The following is a 9,915-nucleotide window of genomic DNA, read 5'->3' as shown; positions in this document are numbered from 1 at the left end:
CCACACCACACAGGGCCACACCGGGAGGAACCGGGTTCGGTCACAAGGCAGAAGTGGAGTGAGGGGAAAGCCTCCCTGCCACAGCCTTGAATGGGGTTTCCACAGCAAAGGCAGAGGAAGCAGCAGAGGCGTGGCTAGTCTGAGTAATGTAGGCAGGCTCTGGCTATAGAGGTGGGCACTGGCCCTGGGGTGATTTAGGGCAAGGAAAACATCGGCTTGGTGTGTGAGAGTTAGACAAGGAAGTGGTTCAGAGCGTGGGCTCCAGATCACAGCGAAGGGTAAGCAACTTTGAGCCTTAGTTTGTTGCTGTGCTTAACGGATGCCAAATAGACAAGTACAGAATCCGAGAAAATACAGAACATTATCATGTAGGGTCTCGCAGATCATGTTAAAATTCCTACAGTGGGGAAGATGGATGCATCTGGGAGAGTCAGGAGTCCTTCCAATCACCAGTGACCTGTGTGAGAGTGACAAAGGTGAGCGCCAACTGCTTATACTCAGTTTTTAATATTCTTACTACCTCCTGACTTATCTTAGGCTCTATCCCTACACTCATTTGTACAGCTGCTTACAAGTTTTAGCTGACCATTCTTGGTATTATTTAGCACATTTTGCTTTTTCTTTCTGGCTTTTTTTTTTCTGTTCCAAGTCCTATTTTTCTTTCTGTTCCAAGAAAAGTAACAGCAGAATTTGTACCCATGCACTTTCTAGAACAAGACGGATGATGGCAAAGATGCCAGGGAGAGCCTATGCTGTATGATTTGTCATTAAGCTTTCATTTCATGGAAGAATGTATCATGAGATTCACACTCACATACAAGGACAATTTAAGGTTCATTTGTGAACTTACAGAGGCTTCTTAAAAAAATTAAAGATGTCTCTCAAAGCCTGGCTGTCTGACCAGCTTTGTCTTTTGTTCATTTGTTTTCACCGCAATTAAAAACCACAGCAATTATTCAAATGCAAAGAACCGTAACGGCAAGAACTGAGGTTTGAGCCTTGGAAAATGAACACTTTGCTTCCCACTTGCTGCATGCTGGCTTATTTCATCTGCTGAGAGCAAAAAGGCTAAATAAATAATGTCTTCCTAGAGCTGCCTCAGTTCAGATGACAAAGAAGCGTCAGTTGTAGATTCAGTCACAGAAAGCTCAGAATTTGATTCATTTGGCAGGTATCGGTTGGGCATTTACTGTGTGCCTGGTACACACAGAGGACGTAGTGTTGAATGAAACAAACATGGTCCCTGGCCTCATGGAACTTAGGTCTAGTGGGGGAGACATTTAAAAAGGAAAAACAGGACTTCCCTTGTGGCGCAGTGGTTAAGAATCTGCCTGCCAATGCAGGGGACACGGGTTCAAGCCCTGGTCCCAGAAGATCCCACATGCCGCGGAGCAACAAAGCCCGTGTGCCACAACTACTGAGCCTGCGCTCTAGAGCCTGCAAGCCACAACTACTAAGCCCACGTGCCACAATTACTGAAGCCCGTGCGCCTAGAGCCCGTGCACCGCAACGAAGAGCAGCCCCTGCTTGCCACAACTAGAGAAAGCCTGCGCACAGCAATGCAGACCCAATGCAGCCAAAAATCAAAAAAAAGGAAAAACACCTAACGACATTTACAGCTATAAATTGTGATATGTGCCAGAAAGGAAAAGTAAAGAGGGGAATGTAATTTAGACTTGGCAGGAGGACTCTTTGAAGAAATGTTACTTGATCAGGCCCTTAAAAGATGAACAGGAATTTCCAGTTATCTATTACTGTGTGATAAACCATCCCAAACTCAGTGACTTAGAATCCCATTTTATTATGCTCAGAAGTTCTATAGGTCAGGATTTCAAACAAGGCATGGTGATTGTGGCTTATGTCTGCTCTACAATGTGTAGGGTCTGAGCCAGGAAAATGTGAGGGTCTGGCAGTAACTCAAACAACCGGGGGCTGGAATCATCTCTAGGCCACCTCATGCACATGGCTGGGGCTGTATTGGGCTGAATAGTGGTTCCCAAAGAGATAATGCCAAGTCCTAATCCCCAGTACCTGTGAATTTGGCCTTATTTGAAAAAAGGGTCTTTGAAGATGTAATCACAGTTAAGGATCTTGAAATGCTATCATCCTGGGTTTAGGGTGGGCCCTAAAGCCAATAACTGTTGTCCTTTAAGAGAAAGGAGAGAATTGAGAAGAGGAGAAACATGGGGGAAAGTGATGTGAAGGTGGAGGCAGAGATTGGGCTGATGTGTCAACAAGCCAGGGAACGGCAAGGATTGTCAGATACCACCAGAAATTAGGAGAGAGGAATGGAACAGATTCTCTTAGAGACTCAGAGCACGGCAACACCTGCCGACACCTTGATTTCAGATTTCTGGCAGATTTCAGAACTGCAAGGGAGTGGATTTCTGTTGTTTTAAGCCCCCAGGTTGGTAGTAATTCATTATGGCAGCCACAGGAAACTAGTATGGTACCTAGGCTGGGATGACTCAAAGGATGAAGCAGCTACGTGTGGGCCTCTTTATGTGGCTTTGGCTTCTCATAGGATGGTGAGTAGGTTCTGTGATGGAGCTTCCTGAAAGCAAGTGTCCTAGGACCATGACCTTAAAGAGACCAGGGCAGAAGCTGCAAGGTTTCTTCTTACCTAGCCTCAGAGGTCACATTAAAATGACTTCTGTCGGGCTTCCCTGGTGGCACAGTGGTTGAGAGTCTGCCTGCTGATGCAGGGGACACAGGTTTGAGCCCTGGTCTGAGAAGATCCCACATGCCGCGGAGCAACTGGGCCCGTGAGCCGCAACTACTGAGCCTGCGCGTCTGGAGCCTGTGCTCCGCAACAAGAGAGGCCGCGATAGTGAGAGGCCCGCGCACCGCGATGAAGAGTGGCCCCCGCTTGCCACAACTAGAGAAAGCCCTCACACAGAAATGAAGACCCAACACAGCAAAAATAAATAAATAAATTACTAAACTCCTACCCCCAACATCTAAAAACAACAACAACAACAAATCACTTCTGTCATATAGTCACAAGCCCAACCAAATTCAAAGAGAGGGGATATAGACCCCATCTCTCAGTTAGAGGTGTGTCAAAGAATCAGTGACCACGTTCTAAAACCACCTCAACGAGTAAGTTATGTGTCCCAGGGAGCAGAGGGGTCGAGACCTGTACTGTCCATCCTGGCAGCTGCTAGTCACGTGTAGCTGTTTAAAACATAAATTAATCTAAAATTAAGTAAAATTAGCAATTTATATTCTCAGACATACCAGCCACATTTCAAGTATTCAGTACTTGTGGCTAGTGGCTATCATACCGGACAACACAGATAAGAACATTTCCATCATGCAGGAGGTGCTATTGGACAGCCCTGCCCTAGACTGAGGGAAGAGCATGGGTCAAGGCTCTGAGCTGGAAAATAAATTAGCTTATAAGCAAAATAGAAAAAAAGTTGGCTGTAAGGGCTAGGTCTGATGCTGTGTGCCCACTGCACGTGTAGCTCATAATAGGTCCTCACAAGGTATGTATGTTATGAAGGAACACAGGCATAACGCTGCAGTATACCCTGTGCCAGGCCAGAGAAGAGTGGTATGAGATTGGACAAGTAGACAGGGGTCAGATCACACCGGGGCCTTTCCGACCATTTAAAGGAGTCTAGGGCTTCCCTGGTGGCGCAGTGGTTGAGAGTCCGTCTGCCGATGCAGGGGACGCGGGTTCGTGCCCCGGTCCGGGAAGATCCCACATGCCGCGGAGCGGCTGGACCAGTGAGCCACGGCCGCTGAGCCTGCGCGTCCGGAGCCTGTGCTCCGCAACGGGAGAGGCCACAACAGTGAGAGGCCCGCATACCGCAAATAAATAAATAAAGGAGTCTATATTTTATTCTAAGTGAAATAGAACTTGCCCAATATATTGCTTTGTACTTTGAATATTTATGAGAGGCCTAAAAAGAAGCAGATTTATTGTGGTTAGTTGGTATATTTGTTAGTAAAACGTTCTGCTACAAGAGACAGAAATCCAAAAGTCACAAAGGCTTCAGCAAATTAGAAATCTATTTTTCTCTTAGTTTACGTAAATGTCGGCTGCTGTCGTTACGGGAGCTGCTCCAGGTATTTGCTCACAACCCCCCAACCCTCACCTTTAGCAGGAGTGTCCTTGCTCAAAACCTGCCAACTCCCACCTTGGGCAGGAGTTAACATAAATCTTCAAGTTAAAGGGCCCAGAGATAAGAAGGAAGCTACAGACAAAAAAACAGGTGGAACCACCTGGGACAAAGATGGCCACGAATCTGACCTCTAACAGACCCTGAGTCTCATTACACCTTGATTTTACTACATTCGCATATTAAATGGCATACCTACCAGCGACCATGACTGGACATTAAGGACCGAAAAAGGGTAAAAATGTGGTGGCAACCCACTCCCTTGGAAGAAGCCTTTCCCGGTAAACTAATTCATCTGCTTCGCCATCATTAGCCTCCCTCCTCCTCCCTTTACTCTTTAAAATTAAATCCCTCTCACCAGCGGGGTGAGAAGTTGATCTGAACTTAGTTCCCGTTTCTCCATTCTTTGGTCACCGAATAAAGCTTGTGCCATGTTGATCTCAGCTTCCGTCGTTATTTGGCTGCTCGAACACGAAAGGAAAAAGAACTCTTCTCTGCCAAGGCAGAGAGCCTCAGCTCTCGGGCTAGGGCCTGAGCAGGGCCCATAAGACTTAACTCGGTAACACTATGGTGACTCTGCAGTCATCAGGAACCCAGGCTATCGATTGAGGCTTCCACCTCATTGTCTAAGATGTCTACTTTGATCCAGCTATTATATCTGCTTTCCAGCCAGTAGGCAAGAGAAAAGGGGAGATGGAGAGCCGCTGCCCCTCATATCCAGGGCGAGCTCACAGCCAGATCCTTAATTACCTTTGCGAAACCCTTTTTTCCAAATGAGGTCATATTCACAGTTACGGGGGTGAGGGCTTAGACACCTGCTTGAAGTAAGGACACTACACCCCACTGGCCAGTACTCTGTCATAAGACCACATCTACCTTGCAAGAGAGGCTGGGAAATATAATCTTTATTCTGGGGAGCATGTGCTCAGCTAAAAAGGAGAGTTCTATTACTATGGAAGAAGCAGAGGTAAGATGTAAGGGGCAGCAACTATCAATCTCTGGCATCATTGTGAAACAGAAGGGAAGGGGGCAGGGCACAACCGTTAAAAGAATGACATAGCCATTGAGCATATGACAAAGACTGATTAGAACAAACTAGGTCCAAGATGGTGGAAGATTCGACTTCTAGTAGACCTTAAGCCTCATTATACACTTGTTTAATATGTTAGCATGCTAAATGACAGCTCTGAGGCTTATCATAAAAGGCCAAAAATTGGGCAGTGGCCCAATTTCTGGAAATCCCCATCCTTTACCCAAAATAGTTGGAATAATCCTCCCACTCACTAGCCTATGAAATTACCGAGCCCATAAAAACTAACCACCCTTATATCTCTCTAAATAAATCCACTTCTTACCTATTACTTTATCTCTCACTGAATTCTTTCTGGGATGAGACATAAAGAACCTGAGCTTCATCAAGTCCTGAGACCAGGTGTGTGATATCAATTAAAAGACCGCGGGTTCGGGCTTCCCTCGTGGCGCAGTGGTTGAGAGTCCGCCTGCCGATGCGGGGGACGCGGGTTTGTGCCCCGGTCCGGGAAGATCCTACATGCCGCGGAGCAGCTGGGCCCGTAAGCCATGGCCGCTGAGCCTGCGCGTCCGGAGCCTGTGCTCCGCAACGGGAGAGGCCACGTTGTGCTATTTCAGTTGTATGCACATATGCATTTCCCACTAGAACACGAGCTCCTGGAGGAGAGGGAGCCAGTTTTATCCTCAATCCCCAGCATCTAGCATATAATAACCCCATCATTGATTGTGTGTTAGTTACCTACTTGCTCAATTTTAAGGTTGTTTACTAATTCCAACATCTTTTTCACAAAGATTTATTTCCTAGAAGCCACACCTTCTTTTCCCCCTCTACTTGCTGGAAGTATAAGGGGACTTTTCTCTAGTCTTCACCCTGAGAATCTGATGCGGCTTCAGGAAATAAACAAAAGAGTAGAGGTCCCCTAGAAGTACCCCCATTCCCACCCCCACCCTTGGAATTTTTAACTCTCAAGCTAGTCCACCCTGAGCCTCCGGCAATTTGTCACTTACATTGAAGTGTTCCCACTGGTATTGGCTCCCGCTGTGGACTTGTGCTCCTGGTAGGTTGTGATTCTCTGTTTTTTCTTGTCTCTCCAATTTTCAGGGTGATGGTTGCCTTGTGACCTCAGTTTTCTGAGGGATGTAGGAAGAGTTGTTGATTTTCAGTTTGCTCAGCTTTTTTCTTTTTGAGATGAGGATTTGGGAAGTGGAAGGATTGGTAGGAGGAAAATAAAAGAGAAAACGCAAGTGACAGCAAGGAGAGGCAGGAAGCACAAGGAAGGAAGATGCTTACAAGCCAGGAGCCCCACCTTCCTGTGACCACCTCACTTCCTCCATCTGGCCAGGGATTCATGCAACTGACCACCCAATTCCTGCTGCTGCTTCAGCCTCCAAAGTAGTATTTTTCAACTCTGACTGTTCATTAGAATCAGCTGGGGAGCTTTTATAACTGCCTGCACCTACCTCTCCCCTAATTAGAAGCATCTTAGGTGGCTGTAATGTGCAATTGGTTTTGAGAACCAGTGATCTAGATTCTTGCTACTCAAAGGGTGGTCCACGGACCAGCAGCATTGGCACCACCTGTTAGCTTGTTAGAAAGGCAGCATCTTGGGACCTACCCTAGACCTACCGAATCAGAAGTTGCATTTTAACAAGATCTGTGTGGGATGTGTATGCATGTTTGAGAAGAAATGACGAGGTGATCCTCCTACACCTGCGCTTCTGGCTGTCCTCATGAAGCAGCCAGCTCCCTGGGAAGTGCTACGTGAACTAGGCATCCTGCTGATCGTATCATAGCAGTGGAGAAGTCCAAAGCAGCCAGTATAGGTGGTGTGCCTGCTGTGATTCCCCAAGGCTAATATATTTGAAACGGAGAGAATTAGATCGCCCAGCAGCAGGAGGGGCTTGGGCCCTTTAGTCTGAAACACCAACGCCAGGTTCATTAACTTCTGGGTCCACCAGAGTCAAATCGTTCTAATTGAATATGTTATAGTTGAAGAGTTGGGGTTAGCTTGGAGGCCGGGGTTGGAAGCAGGCAAAAGGGACTGAGCAGAAAAGTAAATAAAGCAGGAGGCCAAGAGGAATGACCACTGGGTCCAGGTGAGGGAAGGAAGACTAGAGGTCATCAGTTTCGCGGGGGAGGAGCACGGCAGTGAGGCTCGTGGACTCCAACAGGAATGCCTGGGAGTGGATGACTAGAGAGGGGAAATGCAACAGATCGGTCCCAAATCCCGACTCTACCTGAGCCACATGGATGTAGTCCTTCAACCGTTTACTTCGTAAGCTCTTGTCGCTTTCTTCCCTACAGGATCTCAGTACTTTGTGGAATAAAATAATAATAGGCATGTGCCTGGCACTTTACTGCTCACAAGGACTGGAGTATAAGGTACAGGTAGGGTGCAGGGGCTAAGAGCTTAGACTTTGGAGCCATATGGCCTGAATTCCAACCTCAGCTCTGCTACTTACTAGCTGATGATATTGGGCAAGTCAGCTGACCTCCTTGGGGGTACTTCCTCATCTACAAAATAAGGGTGATAATGGCAACCAGCCTTATAAGGATAAATGAGAATGGATGTGAAGCAAACAGAACATGTACACACACATATATGGTATATTATTTAATGTGATATATGTGTATATTAAATAATATAAACAAGGAGTTGGGACCTAATTCTTCTGACTTCTTCTGTATGAGGATTGCCCACCATTTGATGTCACCTCTCTAGGTTCCTTCAAGAGTGCTAAATGAGAGAACACTCAAAAAGTTATTTTAACCAAATCACTGTGCAGACCTTGTTTGGATCCTGATTTAAGCAAACAGTGGATACAAATATTTGATACAACTGGGAAATTTTGAAAATGGACTTGGTGTTAGATGTTAAGGAATTATTCTTAATTTTGTTAGGTATGATAATGGCGTGGAGGTTATGTCAAAAAAAAGATCCTTAGCAGTTAGATTACGTTCATATCGAAGTATTAGATCAAGCCATCTCACAATGCCAATATTTGACCATATAGCTTAAATATGGACAAAACAGGCATTTGTCTGACACCTTACTTTTTACCAGGACCAGTGCATAAAGCACAGGGGCTAAGTGAAATAATATAACGTCTGGGATTTTCTTTTGAAATATTTCTAAGGAAAAAACGGTGGAGAGATAGACAGATGAAACAAGATTGTCAAAATGTGAATAATTGTGAGGCTGGGTGATGGACTGTGGGAATTCATTATGGCAGACTCTCTACTTTCGTGTTTGTTTGCAACTTTCCATAATAAAATTATTTTAAAGTTTTGTTTGATGGTTTCTTTTTTGTTGTTGTTTGTTTGACGGTTTTTGACTGTGTATTAGTATTTTTGACTACAATGGAAAGAAACCCAATTTAACCTTGCTTAAACAAAAGAAGGGATTTGACTGGGCTGGGATTTAACTGACCAGAGGGCAGCATAGAGCTGGTCTCAGGGAAGACTGGATTCACTGCCTTGAATACCTTCTCTTTGTCCTTCTCTATTTCTTCTCTGTTGCTTTTGGCACGTTCACTTCGTTGGCTGGTACAAACTTGGCCAGGTGGTGGGGTGGAGAACTGCCCTTGAGGTATATCCTTGGGTTTTGTGATCAGAGAGGAACAAGAGGTTCTTATCCCTGGGCAATAATTTGAAAAGTCCCAGGAGCCCCGATTGGCTTAGTTTAGGTCATGTGCCCACTCAGACCACTCACTGTGGCTGTGAGGGACTATAATTGGCCCACCCTGGGTCACCTGACCACCTCTGTAGCCAGGAGGGCTGTTTTCTGAAGACTTGGGAGGGATGGGTGGTGGGGCAAGGGCTGAGCAGACAGAAACAGTAGCTACCTTTCTAAGTTTCTGGTTATTTGCACTAGTTTTTAGATTACAATCATCCTTTGATCACAGATCATGTCTTTTTCCTTTCCAGTGTCTGTCTCTCCCACCCCCAGTTTTTATTTTAAGGTTTGTGGAGCTGCTTGCAAGGCTTGTTGAAAAAAAATCAGCAGTTTCCATCTCTTCCCCCGTTTCCCTTCCTCGGAGGAGACTAGTTTCAGTTCTCTGAACTGGTTCTTTGGCTTTACTTGCACGTTTCTGAATGACATCCTTATACTCCTACACTTGATGTTTCAGTCTTAGGCATTACCTATTGATCACCACCATGGGAGATGATTTTGATATCTTTCACACACACCCACACTCCCCACCCCATGTGTTCACACTTTTTATCTCCCCAAGTTCCCAATAAATTATATCAGCATCGTGTTGATTAGATCAACATTTAAATAGTACATGATTAACATTATATGATTATGACTATGAAAACAGTACCTCCAGTTAAGCCACAGCTGTACCACTCATGTTTCTCCTTTGAGTTCATAATTTTTTCCCACAGACATTTATTCAGTCCTTAATTCTCGATGGTCTAATTTGCTTCTAAATAAATACACTCAGATTTACGAGGTATTCATTATATTCATCATCCTGAAGAAATCTCTAAAGCTTTCTGACCTACTCCGTTCTGAACTGGTTGCCATTTCCATTGGTACCCACCTTTCATCCTAGGATGTCCCTTCACCATCACCCTAGGGATCCCTTTCACCTCTTTCCATATTGGATTCCATATTTCCTGCACAAGTGGTCTTCTCAACAACAGTGAGTGAAACTACCTGTAAAACTGGATTAATAATAACCCTGAATAAAAAAATAATTAGTAGCCATTAAGACAAAATTAAATAATGGGTGAATGATTGCAATG

The 9,915-nt window shown here is 45.2% G+C and overlaps 1 long non-coding RNA gene across 1 annotated transcript; it reads left to right on the top strand.

Moving 5' to 3' along the window:
- The first annotated feature begins 205 nt into the window (after positions 1 to 205).
- On the top strand, positions 206 to 883 carry LOC117201693 (uncharacterized). The gene is made up of 3 exons (XR_004483786.2): positions 206 to 278; positions 373 to 476; positions 712 to 883. It is a non-coding gene; the product is annotated as an uncharacterized LOC117201693 (long non-coding RNA).
- The last annotated feature ends 9,032 nt before the right edge of the window (positions 884 to 9,915 follow it).

Source organism: Orcinus orca, chromosome 3, assembly GCF_937001465.1.
Source record: "Orcinus orca chromosome 3, mOrcOrc1.1, whole genome shotgun sequence".
NCBI classification, from domain to species: domain Eukaryota; kingdom Metazoa; phylum Chordata; class Mammalia; order Artiodactyla; family Delphinidae; genus Orcinus; species Orcinus orca.
This window is presented reverse-complemented; position numbering and strand designations above follow the sequence as displayed.